The sequence below is a fragment of the Triticum urartu genome, chromosome 7A (assembly GCF_056163025.1).
Source record: "Triticum urartu cultivar PI428250 chromosome 7A, HENAU_Tu73, whole genome shotgun sequence".
Lineage (NCBI taxonomy): Eukaryota > Viridiplantae > Streptophyta > Magnoliopsida > Poales > Poaceae > Triticum > Triticum urartu.
The window spans coordinates 18407436-18434728 of NC_141879.1; the positions used below are offsets into that span (position 1 = coordinate 18407436).

The following is a 27293-nucleotide window of genomic DNA, read 5'->3' on the forward strand; positions in this document are numbered from 1 at the left end:
TTGCACGTGGTTGCTTAAATCTGTCTACTACCCAAACAATAACATTCTGACGGTCGAATTGGGATCACACCCGTCTCAGGTATGGAGGTCAATCCTAGAAGGTAGGGACGTGCTCTTGCTAGGCACTATAAGGCGCATTGGGGGTGGTTCAAACACCCGTATTTGGGCAGACAATTGGATACCAAGAGACTCGTCGACGAGGCCACATCTTTGCCTGGTCACACTCAAGCAGCTTGGAGAGATGATAAGTTGCACCAGTTTTTTCTTCCGTCTGATATTCAAGTTATAAAGAATATACCCTTTGCATGACATCAATGACTGACTTCTGGGCATGGGAATTTGAAAATAAAGGTGTATTTTCTATCAGGTCAGCATACCGAATGTTTGTGAATTTGAGAAATATTAGAGATAACTTGCTCGATCAAAGAGGAGCTTCGTCCAATAGCGCGACAGAAGAGAATTGCTGGTCATCTTTGTGGAACACCAAAGTTCCAGGCAAATTAGAACTTTTCTTTGGAGGCTGTCAAGACATTCTTTGCCGTCAGAGGACGTGCGCCACCATAGAAACATGTGTGACACAGATTCTGTGACACCCCAAGATTTTAACTTTGTTTGTTAATTAAAAATTTTGCCAGGAAATTAAAACTTTTATTTTCTGGGCTCCCTTTTCATTTTTGAACCATTTTCTCCTTTGCTATTATGGAGTTTTTCCCCAAAGGGAAAACTTTTCAAATATGTTATTGGACTTGTTTAACCTCTCAAGAAAAACTCTTCTTTTATTAGTAGAACTAATTACATAATTAATTTGCTTGATCTTTATTTTCGTGAACAATGGTTTTCCAAAGTTATATGGCCATATTTGAACTACAACCATTTGATAAATTCACTTAAAATTCCAACCAAAATTTGGAGATGTCATGTGATGCTTTTAAATCACTTTTATACAAAAATATCTTTTATTCATGAAATATTTTGAGCTCTGCACCCAATTTTCTTCTCTAGTCCAGAGTGCAATTTTGCACTACAACTCATTTAAATATTTCTTTCTAGCCTCCACCAAAATTATGGGATGTTGGTAGTGGCATATGATTCAACTTTATGCAAAAACCTAGTGTTCATCTTTGAAAATTTTGAGTGAATCAACCTCTTTTCATTCTGGTCCAACTTGAGGTTTTGTACAGCAACCACATTTTTAGTTGCTCCTTTATCCATGATTCTTTTTCCTACTTGTAGTCCTCCCTGCTAAACCCCTAAGTCCATGAGCATGCACCCATTGGATTATTTTTGGTTCATGTAATAATGCCTTTTTCCTTCTGTCCAGAATTGAAGTTCTGCAAAACTTGCACTAAAAAGTTTCTACATTTGGCAAACTAACCTCACTACCCTCTCTTTCATCTAAAGAGACCCCACTCTGGAAGATTTGGCCACTCCAAGAAATGCCTAAGTGCCCTTGGCATTTTGTCAAACACCTTATGGGCATGATCTGTTTTGACAAGAGTTTTTGTTTGCACTGTGAACCTGATCCCCTGACCAAACCACCATGTCCATTTACCTTATGACTAACCCTAACCTAGCCCTGTTCCTTGCCAGCCTCACTTGCGGCCTCTAGCATGCACTGGCATTTCGCCGAACACATCCCGGGCGTGCTCTGGGCGCACCCAGAGCGTGCATTTGGCACGCACGTGCGTCCGACCCGCCGCGTCTCGCCCCGCACCCGTCCTGGCCCTTGGCCAACCGCAGCCAGCACCCCACGTATCCTCCTGCACCGCCACGCCACCCCGACCACCCCTGGCACCCCCAGCGCCGCCGTCAGGGCACTCTTGGCGGCACGCCGGCGTCCGCAGTGCGCCTCTGCCACGGGCAGCGCCACCCGAGCCACCCCGGCTAGCCACCTACCCCCTGGAGCTTCGTGAGCTCATCCACAAGTGTGTCGCCTAGCTCTCGTCGCCGCCACGCCGCCCTGACCGCTACAGAGAGGCGGTTCGCCGGCGACCTTATCCTCGGCCGCGGAACCGCCATGGATGCACTATAAATAGGAGGCCCGAGCTCATCTGGGCACTCAGGCGGACTCAGTCCACACTTCCAGTTCCTCCCCATGGCAGCCAATCGACCCAAGGAGGTCGTCTTCTTCCTCTCCGGCAACTCCTGCCGCCGCCACTACCCCGGCCATTCCGGCGCCACCAGGGCCTCCCCCTCTCCACTCTCTTCACCAAGAACTCCCTCTCCCTCTCATGAGTCCAAACCCCCACTCTATTTTGCTCGGGACTCGCCGCAGGCGAGAACTCACTTTGCCCGACGGCCACCGGCCGCTGAGAAGCTCGCCGCCGGCAGCTCCATCCACCCCAGGGGCCATGTCCACCACCGGAGGGACCGCCTCGACCCCCTGAGCCCGCGGGTGGCCTCCGTTTCTCGAGAGATGCCGCCAATCGCCGGCGACGACCGCCGGAGTCCCGCCTTCCGCTCGGGCACAGGAAGAAGAGGGAAGGGGGCCAGTCAAACCTGACCAGTTGGCCCTCTGGACCCACTGTCAGTGACCCCCGCACCGGTCCACGTGTTAAGTGAAGGCGTATAACTCCCCAGTACGTTTTCCCTGCACCGAAAGTGTATTTCCTTCTGAATCGTTTTCTTTTCTGTTTTATTTTAAATAACAGATTTTGACCAAATCTTTGTCTGGCTATAACTTTTTAAATATAACTCCAAATGAATTGATTCTTTTTCCCACATCTCTCAAATTCTGTCTAGTTTATTTTAAGATTTATTTGAAAAAAATTCAAACAACTTTTTTGTGCTGTTTTGAAATTGTGTGTTAATTCAAATTTATTGAAAATAGGATTTTGGAGAGAGGGAGAAAACTTTCAAAAGTTTTGGAGAGCACCCCCACCTCTCCACACCTTGAAGGCAGGCATCTTGAACCCTGGTATAATATTCTTGATGTGTTAGTTGACCGTTTATAACACCACCTCATTTCGGAGAACACGTTATTTTATGTGGTGATACGATCATTTGCATGAATGCATATTAGTGCTTTCCTTGCTGTTGGAAATGAATATACTTGTGATGGTAATCATCCTCATGTGCCTTGCATGCATGCCGGAAAGGATTCCGGGAAAGCCTCTGCCTTGGGTAGGCATGAGCTTGTCGCCGGTCTCCATCGGGACGGTTATGTCCGGTATGGCATAGTAAGGTATAATGGGTGGTGATTTTGTTGGTTGAAATATATTTTTGTTATACATGTCATGCAGGGAATTTATAAGCCTCCTGAGTCGGCCATAGATCGAGTCTTGTTTCGGTAACCCCCATACTTGTTTCGTACTGCCACTAGTCCCTGCCGTAGGTAGGGTATGGTTCAGTAAGTTGTTAACCCTTGTCTTGGCACACACCGTACAGAGAGGCCATGGTGGAAGATACCGGCTGCACCCGGTAGGCATGCCACTTGGTCCGGGAGCATGGGTGTATCCGGTTGGGACCGAGAGGGGGGCACCCCTTAGAGCGCGCGATAGAAATTTTATCCCATGCTACGTGAGGTTGTAGCCTCCCCACTTAGAGTATTGCTTAACAGGTGCCATGGGTGATTCCAGGCACGAGTAAAAGCTGGTGTGTGCAAGTGAGGTGTGTTTTCAATTAAAAGACCGTAGACGGAATTAGTCCCAATGGACTAAAGGAATCTGTTACTCGTGGGTAAAGAGTACACCCTATGCAGAGATTAAACCTATCCGGATAGCCGTGTCCATGGTTAAGGACTACAGTCTGGGATGGGTCAAGTGTCGGTCTTAGTGTCGGTCTTCGGAGGAGAAACTACTAAACTCGAGTATTGATTATGACCTGTGATATATGATGGTTATGGTTATTATCATTGTGGACTAACCGTTTGCATTGTTTGAAATAAGGAATATCTCTGGGACGGTACCACCTCCTGGATATTTACTATGATTATGTTTTCATATAAGCCCCTTATGTGGCGTCACTCAGACGCCCAACTGTGGCATGTTCGTTATTTCATTTTCATATAAGCCCTTTATGTGGTGTCGCTCAGATGCCCGACTATGGCAGGTTCGTCTTTTCATTTACTTACACGCCCTTTATGTGGTGTCGCTTAGACGCCCGACTGTGGCATACTTGTTATTTTATTTACTTTATAAGCCCTTTATGTGGTGTCTCTTAGACGCCCGACTGTGGCATACTTGTTATTTTATTTACTTTATAAGCCCTTTATGTGGTGTCGCTTAGACGCCCGACTGTGGCATGCTTGTTATTTTATTTACTTTATAAGTCCTCTATGTGGTGTCGCTCAGACGCCCGACTGTGGCATGCTAGTTATTTTACTTTATAAGCCCTTTATGTGGTGTCGCTAAGACGCCCGACTGAGGCATGCTCACTCTTACTATCTTTTCGAGACGTCGCTTCAGACATCCGATCGGTGCATTTTATTACTATTATGTCATTACATATTCCTGTTGCATTTAAATGACCTGCTTGCATGCATCGGGATTTTATTTTTATGACTGACGATGTGATCATAGAATATTTTAGTGCTTGATTATCAATTATATTATTCCAGTGTTCATAAGGTTTGCGAGTACATTCAAAGTACTCACTAGCTTGTCCCTGGCTATTGTCTTGGCCAGATTTCTGCTTGGAGAGGAGCGTTGCGATGACAGCCCCAGAAACTAAGCAACGGTGATAGAAGCCTCGCGAAGATAGGAGTTGGCCTGGTCAGCTGTTCCTGTGGGAAATGGAGTCCCATAGGCACCGATGATCCACAAACCGCTTCTGCCATCAACCACTAGAAACCATTTGTTGTACTCACAGGCCAGAATGGTCTTGTACTACATATTTTGTACTCCTGCTTGGAATTTCTGTATCAAGTTGGTGCCTCATCAGCTAACAGTAATCCTGGGGCTGGTGAGCACAACAGCCATTTTCTGGAAATTAATGCCCGGAAAACCGGTCGTGACAAACTTGGTATCAGAGCCAGGCTGACCATTGGCTAATCCTATCTTAGCCCGGTCGAAAAACCTTGGCTAACCAACCCACCAAACCAAAACCAAACCCCAGCCAAGCTTCTCGTGCAAGATAGCCACACAGTGACCTGACACCTTTTGGCAGTCGGTGCCCAACCTATCACCCTAGCCTGTCGACCACGCACCAGTGACCAGCACCCAAGGCATCTCATTCGCAAGCGTGCGAAGGAAGACTCCGTCCCCTTTTTCCTATAAAATGGGCATGCTAGGCTCAACCCAGCACAGCACAGCCGCTACCCCAAACCGAGCCACAATGCCTGGCCCCATCGTGCACAATGAGACCACAGCAACCAACCTTGGAGGCTTTGTGGCCATACTCGCAAACCTCACCCATCGTGCCTATGCGTTAGAAGAGCCCCCAGAACATGTTGTGTACCAAGGGTCCATGAGCGGTGAGAGCCGTCAATTCTGGGCCACTGTGCACATCTACGGTAGGGGTCTAGCGCCCGAGCGCCCCTACAGGTTCACCGGAAGGACAACTTCCTTTGAGCCTCAAGCCATCCAACTAGCTGCTCGAGAGGCTATCGTTCATCTCCGGCACTTGTCGCCTAGAGTTAACTGTCGCTCGTTCCACTACTACCCCAGACGTGAAGGGTATGGTAGACCACCCCAAGTTGCCAACGGAGATCACGAGACAGATCCTGCATTGTTGCACCTGGTGCGCTATGTAAGTGCACTAGAGGAACTGTTAGATCAAATCACTATGATCTGATCGCAGCTCGTGGAGAGCTGGTTCGTCGAGCCCCGGCGAGAGAAGAGAACGAACCCAAAGCCGACAACCCAGTCGTGCTGTTTGGGCACCCGATCGAGTCCCTGAGGTCTGCCCCAGCCGTCGGCCAAGGTACTCTGACGACCCCAGAAGTGCTTCGTCGCCTCTTGGGAGCACACTCCAACGGGGTTGTGGCCAACAATCCCCGTGATGGTCATCATCGCTACCCCGAACCTGCAGCCCCTCAGCCCACTCCAGCTAATTCCGACGGTGAGACCCGTGGAGAAGCCTCGACATCCACAAGGCACGCCCGCTTGGATGTAAACGAGGTAGACTAAGTCACTCGAGTAGTGTCGAGTCCCAGTGTATCCTCGCTTTGTAATCATGTGACCTTGTAAATAAACGCCACCTGTCGTTGTGCCTCTGTAGCCTTGCATGGATATGCCAGCATGCGGTATAAAATTTCTATCCCAGACCCAGTTACCAAAAACCTCCCCGACAACCTCCACAGTAACACGTCACTTTAGTGAAATGTGTGTATCTGTGTCTTGACCCCGACCCTTGGAGCAGAGCTGGAAATTTCATTACCATTCACCACGGTAGAAATGACCCAGCTCCGGTGCTATAAGAAGGCCACCGCATGACCCTGCCAAGCACCCCTCATCTTGTGCACCATCCTCACAACCATTTCTTGCCATGCCGAGCCCTAGTATTTATCTGAGAACTCCAGATGCAACCCCGGGTAGTTTTGTCAAGATATTGTGGGATTTTACCTACAGTACCATGGGCGCTACTCAGCCACCCCAGTACGAGCTGTTCAAATCGAGAATCACCCCTTCCACCTCGAGATATTGGGCAGCAGTACACATCCCTCCCGTAAACTCGAACCAAGAACCAACGGAGGTCTCCTTCGTAGGGAAATCTATGCCGACCCCGCATATGGCCATAGAAGCTGCTGCATACGGAGCGCTTGCTCGCCTTCGATTCGCGGTACTCTATGCCAGCGAACGAGGGTATTATTACTTTCTGAGCCGTGCAGCACCGGGAGGAGTAACATCTTTTCCCGGTGGACGAATTGAGAGAGACCCAGTCCTGGCCAACCTTGTCCAGTACGTCATCGCTCAAGAGCGTTTAACCCAACACGTGATGGGTTATCTCCAGAGCCTCGCGGATTTAAATCCTCAGATTGCCATCGGCAGAACTCTGAGGCCCGACCAAGAAAGACACATACATAGACTGGTCAATCCACTTCCCCCGATAGAAGAGGAGTGTGTCCCAGTACCAGGGACGTTTTCTCGGGACCCCGTCCAGTTACCATTTCCATTTTAGACGTCGCTGCTATGTTCATTATTGCAACCTTTATTTATGTATTGTAACTTATGCGTGATACCCTGAGTTTGTGCGACGAGTCAATTATTTGGCTTCTATAAATGTGTGTAGTTTTTGTTGTGGTTTATGCTCCTTTAGATTAACCAATTTTTCCCTCGCGAAAAATCCTGGAGTGAGATTTCTTTTCCCTGAGTTGCTGCATCGTACACCTTCTCACGACGTGGATTATTTTATTTCACACAGCACCACGGCAGCAGACTCACAACCACAACCGCTCAAACACCTACCCTGCTTGTAAAAACACATAACCGTGGAGTATTTGTCTTTAAAAAACAACTCCTAACAAATCTCGAGGACGAGATTTTTCTCAAGGGGGGTAGTGTTGTGACACCCCAAGATTTTAACTTTGTTTGTTAATTAAAAATTTTGCCAGGAAATTAAAACTTTTATTTTCTGGGCTCCCTTTTCATTTTTGAACCATTTTCTCCCTTGTTATTATGGAGTTTTTCCCCAAAGTGAAAACTTTTCAAATATGTTATTGGACTTGTTCAACCTCTCAAGAAAAACTCTTCTTTTATTAGTAGAACTAATTACATAATTAATTTGCTTGATCTTTATTTTCTTGAACAATGGTTTTCCAAAGTTATATGGCCATATTTGAACTACAACCATTTGATAAATTCACTTAAAATTCCAACCAAAATTTGGAGATGTCATGTGATGCTTTTAAATCACTTTTATACAAAAATATCTTTTATTCATGAAATATTTTGAGCTCTGCACCCAATTTTCTTCTCTGGTCCAGAGTGCAATTTTGCACTACAACTAATTTAAATATTTCTTTCTAGCCTCCACCAAAATTATGGGATGTTGGTAGTGGCATATGATTCAACTTTATGCAAAAAGCTAGTGTTGATCTTTGAAAATTTTGAGTGAATCAACCTCTTTTCCATTCTGGTCCAACTTGAGGATTTGTACAGCAACCACATTTTTAGTTGCTCCTTTATCCATGATTCTTTTTCCTACTTGTAGTCCTCCCCGCTAAACACCTAAGTCCATGAGCATGCACCCATTGGGTTATTTTTGGTTCATGTAATAATGCCTTTTTCCTTCTATCCAGAATTGAAGTTCTGCAAAACTTGCACTAAAAAGTTTCTGCATTTGGCAAACTAACCTCACCACCCTCTCTTTCATCTAAAGAGACCCCACTCTGGAAGATTTGGCCACTCCAAGAAATGCCTAAGTGCCCTTGGCATTTTGTCAAACACCTTATGGGCATGATCTGTTTTGACAAGAGTTTTTGTTTGCACTGTGAACCTGATCCCCTGACCAAACCACCATGTCCATTTACCTTATGACTAACCCTAACCTAGCCATGTTCCTTGCCAGCCTCACTTGCGGCCTCTAGCATGCACTGGCATTTCGCCGAACACATCCCGGGCGTGCTCAGGGCGCACCCAGAGCGTGCATTTGGCACGCACGTGCGTCCGACCCGCCGCGTCTCGCCCCGCACCCGTCCTGGCCCTTGGCCAACCGCAGCCAGCACACCACGTATCCTCCTGCACCGCCACGCCACCCCGACCACCCTTGGCATCCCCAGCGCCGCCGTCAGGGCACTCTTGGCGGCACGCCGGCGTCCGCAGTGCGCCTCTGCCACGGGCAGCGCCGCCCGAGCCACCCCGGCTCGCCACCTGATCCCTGGAGCTTCGCGAGCTCATCCATAAGTGGGTCGCCTAGCTCTCGTCGCCGCCACGCCGCCCTGACCGCTACAGAGAGGCGGTTCGCCGGCGACCTTATCCTCGGCCGCGGAACCGCCATGGATGCACTATAAATAGGAGGCCCGAGCTCATCTGGGCACTCAGGCGGACTCAGTCCACTCCTCCAGTTCCTCCCCATGGCAGCCAATCGACCCGAGGAGGTCGTCTTCTCCCTCTCCGGCAACTCCTGCCGCCGCCACTACCCCGGCCATTCCGGCGCCACCAGGGCCTCCCCCTCTCCACTCTATTCACCAGGAACTCCCTCTCCCTCTCATGAGTCCAAACCCCCACTCTATTTTGCCCGGGACTCGCCGCAGGCGAGAACTCACTATGCCCGACGGCCACCGGCCGCTGAGAAGCTCGCCGCCGGCAGCTCCATCCACCCCAGGGGACATGTCGACCACCGGAGGGACCGCCTCGACCCCCTGAGCCCGCGGGTGGCCTCCGTTTCTCGAGAGATGCCGCCAATCGCCGGCGACGACCGCCGGAGTCCCACCTTCCGCTCGGGCACAGGAAGAAGAGGGAAGGGGGCCAGTCAAAACTGACCAGTGGGCCCTCTGGACCCACTGTCAGTGACCCCCGCACCGGTCCACGTGTTAAGTGAAGGCGTATAACTCCCTAGTACATTTTCCCTGCACCGAAAGCGTATTTCCTTCTGAAACGTTTTCTTTTCAGTTTTATTTTAAATAACAGATTTTGACCAAATCTTTGACTGGCTATAACGTTTTAAATATAACTCCAAATGAATTGATTCTTTTTCCCACATCTCTCAAATTCTGTCTAGTTTATTTTAAGATTTATTTGAAAAAAATTCAAACAACTTTTTTGTGCTGTTTTGAAATTGTGTGTTAATTCAAATTTATTGAAAATAGGATTTTGGAGAGAGGGAGAAAACTTTCAAAAGTTTTGGAGAGCACCCCCACCTCTCCACACCTTGAAGGCAAGCATCTTGAACCCTGGCATAATATTCTTCATGTGTTAGTTGACACGTTTATAACACCACCTCATTTCGGAGAACACGTTATTTTATGTGGTGATACGATCATTTGCATGAATGCATATTAGTGCTTTCCTTGCTATTGGAAATGAATATACTTGTGATGGTAATCATCCTCATGTGCCTTGCATGCATGCCGGAAAGGAATCCGGGAAAGCCTCTGCCTTGGGTAGGCGTGAGCTTGTCGCCGGTCTCCATCGGGACGGTTATGTCCGGTATGGCATAGTAAGGTATAATGGGTGGTGATTTTGTTGGTTGAAATATATTTTTGTTATACATGTCATGCAGGGAATTTATATGCCTCCTGAGTCGGCCATAGATCGAGTCTTGTTCCGGTAACCCCCATACTTGTTTCGTACTGCCACTAGTCCCTGCCGTAGGTAGGGTATGGTTCAGTAAGTTGTTAACCCTTGTCTTGGCACACACCGTACAGAGAGGCCATGGTGGAAGATACCGGCTGCACCCGGTAGGCATGCCACCTGGTCCGGGAGCATGGGTGTATCCGGTTGGGACCGAGAGGGGGGCACCCCTTAGAGCGCGCGATAGAAATTTGATCCCATGCTACACGAGGTTGTAGCCTCCCCACTTAGAATTTTGCTTAACAGGTGCCATGGGTGATTCCAGGCACGAGTAAAAGCTGGTGTGTGCAAGTCAGGTGTGTTTTCAATTAAAAGACCATAGACGGAATTAGTCCCGATGGACTAAAGGAATCCGTTACTCGTGGGTAAAGAGTACACCCTCTGTAGAGATTAAACCTATTCGGATAGCCGTGTCCATGGTTAAGGACTACAGTCTGGGATGGGTCAAGTGTCGGTCTTAGTGTCGGTCTTCGGAGGAGAAACCACTAAACTCGAGTATTGATTATGACCTGTGATATATGATGGTTATGGTTATTATCATTGTGGACTAACCGTTTGCATTGGTTGAAATAAGGAATATCTCTGGGACGGTACCACCTCCTGGATATTCACTATGATTATGTTTTCATATAAGCCCCTTATGTGGCGTCGCTCAGATGCCCGACTGTGGCATGTTCATTATTTCATTTTCATATAAGCCCTTTATGTGGTGTCGCTCAGACGCCCGACTGTGGCAGATTCGTATTTTCATTTACTTACACGCCCTTTATGTGGTGTCGCTTAGACGCCCGACTGTGGCATACTTGTTATTTCATTTACTTTATAAGCCATTTATGTGGTGTCGCTTAGACGCCCGACTGTGGCATACTTGTTATTTTATTTACTTTATAAGCCCTTTATGTGGTGTCGCTTAGACGCCCGACTGTGGCATGCTTGTTATTTTATTTACTTTATAAGCCCTTTATGTGGTGTCGCTCAGACGTCCAACTGTGGCATGCTAGTTATTTTACTTTATAAGCCCTTTATGTGGTGTCACTAAGATGCCCGACTGAGGCATGCTCACTCTTACTATCCTTTCGAGACGTCGCTTCAGACATCCGATCGGTGCATTTTATTACTATTATGTCATTACATATTCCTGTTGCATTTAAATGACCTGCTTGCATGCATCGGGATTTTATTTTCATGACTGACGATATGATCATAGAATATTTTAGTGCTTGATTATCAATTATATTATTCCATTGTTCATAAGGTTTGCGAGTACATTCAAAGTACTCACTGGCTTGTCCCTGGCTATTGTCTCGGCCAAATTTCTGCTTGGAGAGGAGCGTTGCGATGACAGCCCCGGAAACTAAGCAACGGTGATAGCAGCCTCGCGAAGATAGGAGTTGGCCTGGTCAGCTGTTCCTGTGGGAAATGGAGTCCCATAGGCACCGATGATCCACAAACCGCTTCCGCCATCAACCACTAGAAACCATTTATTGTACTCACAGACCAGAATGGTCTTGTACTACATATTTTGTACTCCTGCTTGGAGTTTCTGTATCAAGTTGGTGCCTCATCAGCTAACAGTAATCCTGGGGCTGGTGAGCACAACGGCCATTTTCTGGAAATTAATGCCCGGAAAACCGGTCGTGACAGATTCTTGCCAACTATGTGGAGCTGCTGATTCATGGAGGCACTCGTTGATTGATTGCACAGTGTCGAGGTGTGTGTGGGCCTTAGGTGACGATGAATTAACTGATCAAATTGTTGACTCTCAAGAACCTAATGCAAAACACTGTCTCTTTAACAGAGTAAATAGCATAAAACTACTACTTTACAGGCTTGTGTTGCAAAAAACTACTGGTTTTTAAGTTTTCTCAAAAAACTACCAAACACGCGGTCGACTGTTTCAAAAAAGCCCAAATGACCATTGTTTAACAATTAAACCTATTTATGACAGGTCGGGCCCGCACCTAAACAAACCGTTTGTTTGACCGTTACCTGACATATGGATCCCACGTGTCTGTGTTTATTCATCATAATCTAGTAATTTTAAAAAAGCAATCAGGCCCCTGTAAATATTTTTGAAAAGCAATCAGGTCCCTACAAAAAAATTAAAAAAGCAATCAGGTCCTTCCCGTGGCCGTGCTCCAGATCGAGACGAGCGGGCGCCCGCAACCATGCTCGCCGGCCATCCGCTATCGTGTGGAGCTCTCGCCGGCAGCCGGTTTGCGGGTCAGGGAAGGAGACGGCTCGGCGAGGTCGCAGGCTAGGTCACGGGCCAGGCGGAAGGGCGCGAAGGCGGGGCTTCTCCAGGCGGGGAGGGTAAAGGCGAAGCTCATTGCCGGCCACCGCCTCCTCTAGCCGGCGAGCCGCGCCGGTACCCGCTGTGAGCTCCTCGCCACGCGGCCTCTCTCCCTTCCATGTTCCTCGCGCTGGCTCGAGGTGGGTGGAGTAGCTCGACCAGCTCCGTCAGGTGGCACCGGCTGGAGGTGGTGGCAGCATGGCTTGCCTCGCGCGGAGGCGGAGCTCGATGTCCTCTATCCAGCGGCACCGATTGGAGGTGGTGGCGGCATGGCGGGCCTCAGTACGGAAGGAGGCGACGAACGTGGCTCTACGCGGCGGCGTAGGGGAGAGAGAGGAGAAGAAGATTGCTAGAGAGAAGAAAATGGGGAGAGACACTGACAGGCAGGCCTCACATGTCAGTTAACGGTCAAACAAATGGTCAAGCAGACGGTTCGTTTAGGTGCGGGCCCGACCTCTCATAAATAGGTTTAATTTTTAAACGACGGTCATTTGGGTTTTTTTGAAACAGCCGACCACGCGTTTGGTAGTTTTTTGAGAAAAATTAAAAACCGGTAGATTTTTGCAACCCTAGCCTGTAAAGTAGTAGTTTTATGCTATTTACTCTCTTTAACATGATGGATGCATTATCACATACAGAGTTTGTGAAGATGGCCGTCACTCTTTGGCAATATGGATAGCGCTCGAAAAGCAATACACGAGTCAATATTTCAAAGCCCAATGTCGACTCACCGCTTCATAAAAAATGATAAAGGGCGACTTTATTATCTTAAAATGTAGCATCAAGTGGATACAAAGAATTATGAGTAACACCCGGCCTCTGCATAACTAGGATGCACACAACCAAATCTAGAAGTCTGAAAAAATTCATGAAATAAAACCGACAAATCGACAACAGTAGAGTCCTATAGACCGATAAAATTGTCAAACTAGAGATTTGAACTAGTTGAATAATTAATATAACTAGTTTATTTTTAGTAAGAAAATTGCCGAACTAGTTTATTTAGGTATATATGAGATTTGAACTAGTTCAATAATTAATATAACTAGTTTATTTTTAGTAAGAAAATTTAGGTATCTGAGATTTGATGATCTAAGTAAAATATTATTTGTTAATGCGTTTTTCTGTTTATTTAATTTTTTATATATTTTGAGTTTATATAAATGTTAGATTAATGTCAAATGTTAGATGAATTAGATAGAAAAGTTAGTAATGTCAATTGTTAGAGATGAATATAGTTAGATATATTAATGTCAAATGTTAGATGAATATATAATTGGCTAGATATTAATTAATGTTAGATAGTAATAGGTGTTTAATGTTTCACCTATATGAACATAGAAAATGTCATCTGACGACGAAAAGGATTTCATTATGTGCGAACACTGTGAAGGCCAGCGCGGCCTGTGCGACAGAAATTTCCTTGTTGATGGTAGGCGCTTCAGCATCAAGCTGGATGAGACATTCGAAGTTGATACAGTAAGTCACTTTGGCAATTATTATTTGAATGCAAAACTTATGCTTCATTTGCTTCAACTTATAATTGTAAATTTTCACTATTCTACTAGCGCATCCCCGCCATGCAAGAATTTTTGTCTTGGATAAGATAGGTTTTAGTGCTATAGATGATATGGAGGTAAAGAGAGTTTACCTGAAGACGGAGCATCGGTATACTTTCAACGCCAAATTATATAATGGATACACATCACTAGTAGAAAAAGGGTCAAACGTGAAGCACATTAGTGCCGGTTTGTATTTGAGCCGGCACTAATGTATACATTAGTGCCGGTTCCAACGGCTAGCCGGGCCGCTTTCATTAGTACCGGTTCGTGGCGAACCTTTAGCACCGGTTCGTGCCACGAACCGGTACTAATGAGAGTGGTGGCAGGATGTTGTCAGACTGGGGCCCCTCCATCCCCTTTAGTACCGGTTCTTGGCACGAACCGGTACTAAAGGTCGTCCTACATAAACCCTTCATCCACCCGAGCTCGCTCTGTTCTTCCCCTTTCCCCTCTCCTCTCTGTTCTTCCCCTCTTCCTCTCGAGCTCATCACACATTTTGCCCAAATTTTGTCAAGATTTGAAGGCCCCCATCCATTCAAATGATCACAAAGGTTAGCAACTTTGTCCTTTCATCTCTCATTGCTAGATTTACTCTTGCAATGATTCGGATGTGGTATATATATTCTCTTTTAAAACTAGTTGCATTTCGTGTTTATGACAAATTATGCCCATCAAGTTGACATAGAAATTTTTTCTAGGAGGTATGTGAACCGGAAATTCCAACCGACCCTATTGTCGAGAGGTTAAATTTAGTTGAAAGATAAATCGAGTACTTGAAAGAAAAATTGAAAAGAATTGAGGGGGAGAAGATGGAATTGGAGTTGCATGTTTCCGATGTCGTCAATGATCACAAGATCAAGATGGAGAAAATGCGCTTGAAGATTAGAAAGATTAGAAAATATGCCATCGATAGTGAGGCTTGGTATCATTATGCTGTTGGATCCATTGTTACCTTAGTTGCGATCTTGATCGCATTTGTTGTTGCATTTAAATGATTTAGCTAGAGAGTTATTTGTTTGTTGCATTTAAGTGTTGTATGAACTTTATGTATGAACTTGTATTAATTTGGTCTATTCTGTGTTGTGTAATGAAGATGAGCCGGCAATGGATGTACAATGACCGATGCACTCCCCAGTTCATTGAGGGCGTGCATACTTTTCTAATTGCGGCTGAGGAAAACAAGCGGGCGGATGGTTTTATGCCTTGTCCATGTGCTGGCTGTAAGAATGATCACAATTACTCTACGTCAAGAACCATTCACGTCCACCTGTTTGAGTCCGGTTTCATGCCCCACTATAATGTTTGGACCAAGCACGGAGAAAGAGGGGTTATGATGGAAGACAATGAAGAAGAAGAGGACGACGACAGCTATCCTGGCCATGGGTTCCCTGAATACGATGATACAACAATGGGGGAAGAAGCTGAGCCGGTAATGTGGGAAGAAGCTGAGCCGGCAATGCGGGAAGGAGCTGAAGAAGAGGCATCAGATGAGCCCTTGATGATCTAGGTCGGGCCATTGCCGATGCAAAGAGAAACTGCGCAAGTGATTTGGAGAAGAAGAAGTTGCAGCGCATGTTAGAGGATCACAAAAAATTGTTGTACCCGAATTGCGTAGGTGACAAGAAAAAGCTGGGCACCACACTGGAATTGCTGCAATGGAAGGCAGAGAATGGTGTATCTGACAAGGGATTTGGAAAGTTGCTGGTAATGATAAAGGATATGCTTCCAAAGGACAACGAATTGCCCGAGAGTACGTACGAAGCAAAGAAGGTTGTCTGCCCTCTAGGGTTAGAGGTGCAGAAGATACATGCATGCCCTAATGATTGCATCCTCTACCGCGGTGAGTACGAGGATTTGAACGCTTGCCCGGTATGTGGTGCATTGCGCTATAAGATCAGCCATGATGACCCTGGTGATGTCGAGGGCCGGCGCCCCAGGAAGAAGATTCCTGCCAAGGTGATGTGGTATGCTCCTATAATACCACGGTTGAAACGTTTGTTCCAAAACAAAGAGCATGCCAAGGCGATGCGATGGCACAGAGAAGACCGTAAGAAAGACGGAAAGTTGAGAGTACCCGCTGACGGGTCGCAGTGGAGAAAAATCGAAAGAAAGTACGGGAAGGAGTTTGCAGATGACGCAAGGAGCGTATGGTTTGGTCTAAGCGCAGATGGCATTAATCCTTTTGGGGAGCAGAGCGGCAACCATAGCACCTGGCCTGTGACTCTATGTTTGTATAACCTTCCTCCTTGGTTGTGCATGAAGCGGAAGTTCATTATGATGCCAGTGCTCATCCAAGGCCCTAAGCAACCCGGCAATGACATTGATGTGTACCTAAGGCCATTAGTTGAAGAACTCTTACAACTGTGGAATGGAACAGGTGTACGTGCGTGGGATGAGCACATGGGGGAAGAATTTGACCTAAAGGCGTTGCTGTTCGTGACCATCAATGATTGGCCTGCTCTCAGTTGAAGGAAATATGCCCTAGAGGCAATAATAAAGTTATTATTATTTCCTTATAATCATGATAAATGTTTATTATTCATGCTAGAATTGTATTAACCGGAAACATAATACATGTGTGAATACATAGACAAACAAAGTGTCACTAGTATGCCTCTACTAGACTAGCTCGTTAATCAAAGATGGTTATGTTTCCTGACCATGAACAATAAGTTGTTATTTGATTAACGAGGTCACATCATTAGTTGAACGATCTGATTGACATGACCCATTCCATTAGCTTAGCACCCGATCGTTTAGTATGTTGCTATTGCTTTCTTCATGACTTATACATGTTCCTATGACTATGAGATTATGCAACTCCCGTTTGCCGGAGGAACACTTTGGGTGCTGCCAAACGTCACAACGTAACTGGGTGATTATAAAGGAGCATTACAGGTGTCTCCGAAGGTAGATGTTGGGTTGGCGTATTTCGAGATTAGGATTTGTCACTCCGATTGTCGGAGAGGTATCTCTGGGCCCTCTCGGTAATACACATCACATAAGCCTTGCAAGCATTACAACTAATATGTTAGTTGTGAGATGATGTATTACAGAACGAGTAAAGAGACTTGCCGGTAACGAGATTGAACTAGGTATTGGATACCGACGATCGAATCTTGGGCAAGTAACATACCGATGACAAAGGGAACAACGTATGTTGTTATGCGGTCTGACCGATAAAGATCTTCGTAGAAAATGTAGGAGCCAATATGGGCATCCAGGTCCCGCTATTGGTTATTGACCGGAGACATGTCTCGGTCATGTCTACATTGTTCTCGAACCCGTAGGGTCCGCACGCTTAAGGTTACGATGACAGTTACATTATGAATTTATGCATTTTGATGTACTGAAGGTTGTTCGGAGTCCCGGATGTGATCACGGACATGACGAGGAGTCTCGAAATGGTCGAGACGTAAAGATTGATATATTGGAAGCCTATGTTTGGACATCGGAAGTGTTCCGGGTGAAATCGGGATTTTACCGGAGTACCGGGAGGGTTACCGGAACCCCCCGGGAGCTAAATGGGCCATAGTGGGCCTTAGTGGAAAAGAGAAGGGGCTTCCCTAGATGGGCTGCGCGCCTCCCCCTTCCCCTAGTCCTATTAGGACTAGGAGAGGTGGCCGACCCCCTCCTCCTCTTTTCCCCCTCCGCGAATCCTATTCCAACTAGGATTGGGGGGGGGGGGGGAATTCTACTCCCAGAGGGAGTAGGACTCTCCTGGTGCCTCCTCCTTGGCCGGCTAGCCTCCCCCCCTCTACTCCTTTATATACGGAGGCAGGGGACACCTCTAGACACACAAGTTGATCCACGTGATCTATTCCTTAGCCGTGTGCGGTGCCCCCTGCCACCATATACCTCGATAATACTGTAGCGGAGTTTAGGCGAAGCCCTGCTGCTGTAGTTCATCAAGATCGTCACCACGCCGTCGTGCTGACGGAACTCTTCCCCGACACTTTGCTGGATCGGAGTCCGGGGATCGTCATCGAGCTGAACGTGTGCTCGAACTCGGAGGTGCCGTAGTTTCGGTGCTTGATCGGTTGGATCGTGAAGACGTACGACTACTTCCTCTACGTCGTGTCATCGCTTCCGCAGTCGGTCTGCGTTGGGTACGTAGACAACACTCTCCCCCTCGTTGCTATGCATCACATGATCTTGCGTGAGCGTAGGAAAATTTTTGAAATTACTACGAAACCCAACATCAGTAACCTTTCAGGACAGACAAACAAGGGATACCGCGCATGCACGCACTGTTTGGACGATACCGACAGTATATATTTGGCTAATAAGAATGTGTACCTGGGACATCGTCGATTTCTTCCGAGCAGGCATCCCGTAAGAAAGAAAGGCAAGCATTTCAAAGGTGAGGCGGATCACCGGACGAAGCCTCGCCACCGTACTGGTGCTGATGTACATGATATGGTCAAGGATTTGAAGGTGGTCTTTGGAAAGGGTCCTGGTGGACAACCTGTTCTGAATGACGCTGACAGACGCGCACCCATGTGGAAGAAGAAATCTATATTTTGGGACGTACCCTATTGGAAAGACCTCGAGGTCCGCTCCGCAATCGACGTGATGCACGTGACGAAGAATCTTTGTGTGACCCTGCTTGGCTTCTTGGGCGTGTATGGGAAGACAAAAGATACACCTGAGGCATGGGAGGACCAGCAACGTATGCACGGAAAAGACGGCATACATCAGGGTCATGCAAGCTACGCTCTTACCAAAGAAGAGAAGGAAATCATCTTTGAATGCCTGCTCAGTATTAAGGTACCGTCTGGCTTCTCGTTGAATATAAAGGGAATAATAAACATGGCAGAGAAAAAGTTCCAGAACCTAAAGTCTCATGACTGCCACGTGATTATGACGCAACTGCTTCCGGTTGCATTGAGGGGGCTTCTACCGGAAAACGTTCGATTAGCCATTATGAAGCTATGTGCATTTCTCAATGCAATCTCTCAGAAGGTAATCGATCCAGAAATCATACCAAGGTTACAGAATGATTTGGTGCAATGTCTTGTCAGTTTCGAGTTGGTGTTCCCACCATCCTTCTTCAACATCATGACGCACGTCCTAGTTCACCTATGCGAAGAGATTAACATTTTGGGTCCTGTATTTCTACACAATATGTTCCCCTTTAAGAGGTTCATGGGAGTCTTAAAGAAATATGTTCATAACCGTGCTAGGCCAGAAGGAAGCATCTCCAAGGGCCGTCAAAATGAGGAGGTCATTGAGTTTTGTATTGACTTTATTCCTGACCTTAAGCCGATTGGTGTTCCTGAATCGCGACATAAGGGCAGACTGGATGGAAAAGGCACGCTAGGAGGGGAACAAATAATATGTATGGACGGACATTCTCTCACTGAAGCACACTACACAGTTCTACAGAATTCCGCCTTGGTGGCTCCGTATATGGATGAACACAAGAATTTGCTACGCTCCAAACACCCGGAGCGGTCTGATGACTGGATTACATGTGAACAAACCAGGAGTTTCGCCAGCTGGTTGCAAGCACGTACCATGCATGACACCTCTATTGAAGATGACCTGTACTTGCTGTCCCAGTTACCATCTTCGAATATAATGACTTTCAAAGGGTACGAGATAAATGGTAATACATTTTACACGATCGCCCAAGATAAGAAGAGCACCAACCAAAACAGTGGTGTCCGCTTTGATGCAGAAACCAAGACGGGAAAGGAAACATATTATGGTTATATACAGGACATATGGGAACTTGACTATCGACGTGGTTTGAAGGTCCCTTTGTTTCGGTGCAAATGGGTCAATATGACACGAGGCGGGGTAACGGAAGACCCGCAGTACGGAATGACAACAGTGGATCTCAACAATCTTGCGTATGCAGACGAACCATTCGTCCTAGCCAATGATGTGGCACAGGTTTTCTATGTGAAGGACATGTCTACCAAGCCAAGAAAAAGAAAAGATAAGGAAGCGAATGCATCGTACGATGAGCCAAAGCGGCACATAGTTCTTTCTGGGAAGAGAAACATCGTGGGAGTGGATGACAAGACAGACAAGTCAGAAGATTATGAAAAGTTTGATGAAATTGCTCCATTCACAGTGAATATTGACCCGAGCATCCCGTTAAATGATGAAGATTTTCCATGGCTACGACGCAAAGGGACACACGCGAAGAAAAAGTTTCACACCCAAAGATCTGGGATGTGATCGGCTTAACTATCATCACTTTCTTCTGTGTTTCACACCCAGGAGGGAATCTCTGTAATAGTTAGGGTAGCTAGTTATGTGTTTTGGCATTTGAAACGCGAAGAAATTTTATGTGCAAGCAAATTCTTTCATGCATTTACTGATTTTTCAGCTAAATGACCCTGAAATTGAAAAGCATTTCAAATGAACTCAGAAAAGGTTGAAAGTTGGCATGGTATCATAATTTCACCCACATAGCATGTGCAAAAATGTAGAGAGGGTAACCGCAAAAACTGGATGCACTTCGTGTACAAAATGGACAATCTGTTTCGAAGTATCAGGGTTTCGGACGAAAACTCATCCATTACAAAGGCATTTCATTTTTTAAATAACCTAAGCATTACCAAATTGAATATAATGATAAAACACACTAATATTAAACAAAAGAAAAAAGAATCACTGAAAAATCTATTTTCAAAGTTAAGTTATTCACAAAAATAAATAAAGCAAAAAAATAAGAAAAAAAAGCCCACCTACTAGGCCACAGCGGCCTGCATACGACTAGAAACCCAAATTCAAGTTGGGCCAGGATGCAGGCCCGCTAGCCCAGTAGGCCCAACAGGGCATCGCAGAAGAGGTAGGCCCAGAAGACTTGCTTAAGAGAGGAGCTCAAGACAGCAGCGACGGCGTGGCTTATAAGCAGGTGTGAGTGCCCCTCGGCTAGCGAGGTGGGACTAAACTTTTGTGCCCCTCGCCTGGCAGCGCACACCCTTTAGTACCGGGTCGTGGCACCAACCGGTACTAAAAGGGGGGCCTTTAGTACCGGTTGGAGCCACCAACTGGTACTAAAGGGGGTCGCTTCCCGCCGCTTGGGCTAGCCAAAACAGACCTTTAGTACCGGTTGGTGGCTCCAACCGGTACTAAAGGTGGGTTCTATATAAGAAAACACTTCAAAATTTCGTCAGTTTCTCATCTCTCCCTCTGCTTCTTCTCCTCTGCACTGTCGCCCGCCGCCCCCGCCGTCTCCATATCCCTCGTCGCCGCCCCGGCCCGTCGCCGCCCCGTCCCCGTCGTCGCCGCCCCGTCGTCCCGTCCCCGTCGTCCCCGTCGTCACCGCCGCCCCGTCCCGGCCGCGTCGTCACCGTCCCCGTCGTCGTCGCCGCCCCGGCCCGTACGTCCCCGTCCCCGTCGTCGCCGAGCCCGTCGCCGTCCCCGTCGCCGCGCGCCCCCCGTCCCCGAGCCTGTTTTTTAGTTATAGAAATAGTTATAAAAAAGTTAGAAATTTTTCTTTTTTTTAGTTATAGAAATATTAGAAATGTTAGTTATATATAGCATTGTTAGAAATGTTATAGAAATGTTAGAAATTTTAGTTATCAAAATCCAATCATTAAAAAAATGTTACTTTTTGCGGGCATATAGCTAGTATTTGTTGTCGACAATGCCTGGCCCGCATCCTCGCCGTCGACACGTCCGCGACGACGTCCAGCTGACCCATGTCCGGGACTGGGCTCCGCCGGGCTGGCACTGGGAGGTGCTGCCTGGAGGGGCGCGCCGCTTGATGAGGAACCCGACCCCGGGTCCCGTCGTCGACCCTGATCTCGTTTGGTGGCGTTCACGTGGGCCAGTTTCGGTGCGGAGGGAGCCGGCCCCGCTGGAGGTGGTACGTCGTCGTGTCAGGGAGGAGGACGAGCACGTCCATCGCTACATGGTTTCGTTAGAGGGCGGCAGGTTCTCCAATACCTGGCAGTTTCTTCAGGGATCTCACTTCAGCTATGATCCTGTGAGGGTTCCTTCTCTTTGGGTGTCCACCGCCCGCGCCGCACTTCAGCTATGAGCCAGTGATGTACTATTAAATATTATATATTATTCGAGACGATGTATTCGAGATTAAATCTATTATTCGAGACGATGTATTCGAGATTATATCTATTATTCGAGACGATGTATTCGAGATTATACTAAATTGTTTTATATTTCTTTTGGCATAGTTAAATAAAAGCTATGGCGGACAATACCGACAGAGAGAGAGAACAGACCATGTTCGATATCATACGCGGGCCAGATGATGATCAAAATGAAGAAGATTTTGACGGCTCCGAATTTCTAAACAACACCGGAGAGGGTGATATGATATTCGATCGCGACGACCGAATTGATGAAGTCATGAACTACGACGAAGAACATGTTGATCCTGAAACAACAAACACCGGCAAGGTATATATATTTATATAAGCAGGAATCTGGTGATCATCGCATGTTTTAAATGAGTTGAAGATATATTAACGAATCGATCTTTCTTCTTTCAGCCATCCGGATCGAGCAAATCTTCAGGCAAAAGCACGAAACGAGGCCCGAACAAAAAGTTGAAGGAGGGCGTAAAGTACAATATCGAGGCATTCAAACCTAATGGAGAACCATTAGCGTCTAAGAAGATTGCGGACAAGTTCGTTCGTCAGTGCGGAGTTCTTGTGAAGGACCAACTCCCGATCTCCCTTCAAGAATGGAGAAAGCCAACAAAGCCACGTCCAAATGTTACTTTTGTCGACGAGAATAAAAAAAACTGCTTTGGGATACTCTCATGGAACATTTCACCCTACCAGATAATATCATAGAAGCAGATGTGCAGAAAGTCAAGGACGCTGCTTTTAGGAAGATGGCGGTTGCATTCAAGAACCACAAGAGAACGACGTGGGAGAAGTACGTCAAGGGAGGAAGGAAGACTCCAGTATTCGAGGGGATACTAGAGAATTGAAGTGCTCATTGGGACGATTTCGTGAAATTCAAGGATTCAGAATTAGCTAAGGAACAGTCGAGAATAAACAAGAAGAATGCCGAAAAAAAGGATAAGTTCCATAAGCTGGGGCCAGGTGGCTACGCGGTGGCAATGCCTAAGTGGGATAAGTCTGAGAAAGAGATGGAGGATGCAAGTGTCACTCCGGTTACTAAGAGCTAGCCCCCCAGGTGCAGGACTTGGTTCTATGCACATGGGGGGGAGTTGGACCCGAAGACAGGCAATGTTTCGACGAAGGCATGTCTGAACGGAGCCGACGATGTGATACTTGTTGCAATAGAAGAGGCTCGATCGGGGGTGTTCCAGCCCAACAGAGAGAACGACGAGCTTACGCGTGCCCTGGGAAATCCTGAACACCCGGGAAGAACACAAGGCAAGGGCGCTATTCCATGGTATGAGGGGTTTTCGGACTGGAACGCCGACTACAGAACCCGTGCGAGAAAGAAGATTGCGAAGGAGAAGAAGAGGAAGATGGAGGAGGAGTAGAGGAAGTGGGACTATGAAAGCCTTCAAGGCCTAGAAGCAAGTCAAGCGGAATTGGCAGTTAAATTCCAGCGGCAGCAGGAGCAGATCGACTCACTTAGCCAGCAAAGGGGGTCTTAGCATCTGCAGCAGCTAGCGGATGATCCAGCATTGGATAGCACCGCCCTATCCATGCCGAGAAGCAGCGTGGGTTCCGCCCCGGGCGACGCAGTGCTGGATAGATACCCCGTGGATGACATCACGGAGAACACTAACTGCGAGCTACACTTCAAAATGAAGAACATATCCATGAAGGTGGCGGACGCCGTTGCTTTTTCAAATTGCCCCGAGGCAACCTTCCATTGCAACCCGATTCCAGCGGGCTATGCTCGTGTCTTGGTTGATGAGGTGGTGGACCCATATTCGGAGCTACAGCTTGACATTCCTGGAGGTGACGACGAGCACACATTGGGAGAGGCCATACATCATGTCATCCTATGGAGAAAGGATTGCATCATCTTTCGAAGGCCACCGACACCGCGTCACCTGACTCCTCGTCGAAGTCCGCCACCGAGTCAGCAGACTCCCGCTCACTCCTCCTCCTCCAAGTCCGGCAAAGTGTCAGGCCACTCCTCCTCCAAGTCCGACACAGCGTCAGACGTCCACTCCTCCTCCAAGTCCGGCACAACCTCAGGCCACTCCTCCTCCAAGTCCGGCACAGCTTCAGGCCACTCCTCCTCGTCCAACTCAGCCCCGTCAGCCGTCTCCGCCGCCTCAGCAATCGCAGAAGAGACACCCCGCAGCTATGGTGCGTAGCGGTACGAGTCGAGGTCATAGTACAGGAAGTACAGGCGGAGGAAAGCGATATAAATATGGTCCAAACCTCACTACTCCTCTTCCTGAGAGGGCTTACGACAGGACCAAGGAGCAAACCAATGCCATAGTGCGGGCAGAAGTCGACGCCCATTTTGGACCGAAACCGCCACCGCCGCCAAGGGAGAAAGTGCCTGTGGAAGTAGTTGACCACTTCATTCGTATGGCTCAACCACCAGCTCCTAAGCCTGTTGACACAGACTATGAGCGCCACATCAGGAAGTTACATCGACAACGTCTACAGAAGGAGGCGAGCTCGAGCTCGAGCAAATAATAAGCAGCTGTAAAAAATGCGGGAAAACCGTTGCCCAGCTGGGAGAACAGGCGGCACTATCGATCCCCCGCTTGTTGTGCCACCAACAACACGTGACAGTACGCGCGCCCAATATTATTGTGGCCAAACAGTTTACGTTCCCGAGGTGGGCGATGTGGTAATAACCCAGGAGCATATAATGCAGGCTGAAACTCTCAAAATTACTGTTGGACAACTCCTCGAGATCGAGGACATGCCTGTGCTTAAAGAGGAGGAAATAAAACGGAAATATGCCCGGGGCCAACCTTTGGTCAAGCCAGAAGAGGTCAAGAAGCTCCCAACAAGAATGTATGAATTACATCAATGGTACATGGACATTACCAAGAGATCCGATCGAGAGTCCCTCATGGTGCAAGTCAAGAAGGATCATTACTACCATGAGAAACCTGTGACCGTTGAGTATTCTGAACTGTTTCAGTTATACAATCAAGACGCACTCGACAAATCTATCGTCAGTTGCTATTGTCTGTAAGTGATTTCTTTCTGTAATTTAAGTCTCAAGCTAGCTGTAGTGATCCTTTTGATCAATCATTACCTGTAATTATCCTCACTATATTCTTTTCTGTGGTATTATGCAGGATGAAGATGTATGAAATGAGAAAAGGTGGACGCTATGGCATTGGGTTCATTGACCCAAACACCGTTAATGAATACACATGGACAATAAACAAGCATCATGAAAAGCAGGTAGAGGACAGCATGCTAGAGTTCTTGAAGCGCCTCAAATACAATGAAGATATACTACTTCCTTACAACTTCCAGTGAGTCACACTTTCTTGTACTACAAATTCTCTGTTTTTGCCTACTAGCTAGCTACATGTTTTTGCTTACATATGCCCGCTTAATTAAGACATGCAAACGTGTGTGCATGCAGATTTGACTGGATCTTGTGTATCATTAAAGTTGACGCCGGAACAGTTCAAATACTGGACTCGCTACTCAAAGCAAATAGTGACTATAACATCTTGTTTGGGATAGTCAACAGGTAATTTCAATCATTATTAACTATATATCTCGGCCTATTTAGTTCGTCATTTCATGTTATGAACTATTTAATAACCCCTTTATTCATTTTCTTTGTCGGCGGGCAGGGCTTGGGCAAGGTTCATCAGCGTCACGGAAGGCGAATGGAAACGACAGCTGAAATGGTTTCGACCCAAGGTAAGTAATTAAGTAGTACTAGCTAGCTAGCTAGCTGCCATCCCTTTAATTATCATGCTTGATTAATTATTATTTGATCAAATTAAATTCCATTCTCGTAATAAAGGCCCTGAAGCAGGCGCAGGGGACTAATCTGTGTGCATTCTGCGTTTGCGAGAACATTCGCATGATGGCGTCCGAAAGGAGCAGATCTCAAAGACAGGAATGGGTACGCTTGTCAGAACACTATTCACAATTTTTACACCATTATCGATATCTAGTCACACAACTAATACACATGCATATTGATCTCCTTCTTAACAGTTCAAAGAGGTGCGGGACAAGCTCCTAGAAACGGAGCGCGTAGAAGCACTTCAAGAGGAAATAGCGGGATTTTTGCTCGACCATGTCATAAATCCGAAGGAATACTATTACCCGCTACCGCCCCCATCGACCAGGTCATGAACCACTTCCAATTGTCATCGTGCTCCGAAGGCACCAATTAGGCTAATGCCACTGGCTCAGAAGGCAACATGCATATGTAGGAGAAATTGTATATAGCTATACATGTGTGTATGTGTAAATTAATATGGTGGTTTGTGAGACATTGATGATATATATATGATTGGTTTTACTAGAAATTCTATTTATATATATATATATATATGCATAACGTGTACAATGTGTAGTACCGTAAAATACCAGCAAACGAAAAAGAATTAAAATGGAAAACACAAAATTAAATGAAAAAGAAATCATAAAACCAAAAACCCCCCAAACATTTTAGTACCGGTTGGTGTTACCAACCGGTACTAAAGGGCTCCCGGCCCCCGGAGCTGGCTCGTGCCACGTGGTTGCCCTTTAGCACCGGTTCGTGCTGAACCGGTACTAAAGGGGGGGGGGCCTTTAGTGCCCACACTTTAGTGCCGGTTACCTAACCGGCACTAAAGGGCCTTACGAACCGGTGCTATTGCCCGGTTCTGCACTAGTGCATACACCCATTTTGAATGCAAAACTTGGCAAGCACTATGCAAGGCTTATGCATTTGAGCCTGATATGGTTATCACCTTTGATATTCGTCCGGAAGATGATATTGAAGGTAATATAGACATCTGGGTCGATGTGCAAACGCCTCCAGTTCTACCATTATGTGAGTTTTTCTCAACCATGCATGCATATGTTTATGTCTTTGATACAGTTTATTCAAAAATAGTTGACAACTAATTTGTATTGTCAGCTTATTTCGGTTCAAGCAAACATGTCCGGCGCTTGGTAGACAGGACCTACTACTGCCCCGGGGCTCAACTAAACTGCGAGGAGATAAGTCATTATGTTTCATGGCTTGAGGATCTTAATACTGTCAAGACAATTTTTTTCCTGAACTTAGAAATGTTATTACTCAAAACGTGCGACCAATGGTGATCGTATTGAACTACGGTCACATCTATAATCGAAAGATGGTAAGATTTTAACTATTTGTCCTTAATTAGTGCATCTTTTGCATACATTATTTTTG

At 46.7% G+C, this 27293-nt stretch overlaps 1 pseudogene; it reads left to right on the forward strand.

Moving 5' to 3' along the window:
• Nucleotides 1-9146: 9146 nt before the first annotated feature.
• The window catches only part of LOC125518062 (disease resistance protein Pik-2-like), a 28117-nt pseudogene continuing 9970 nt past the window's right edge, over nt 9147-27293 (forward strand).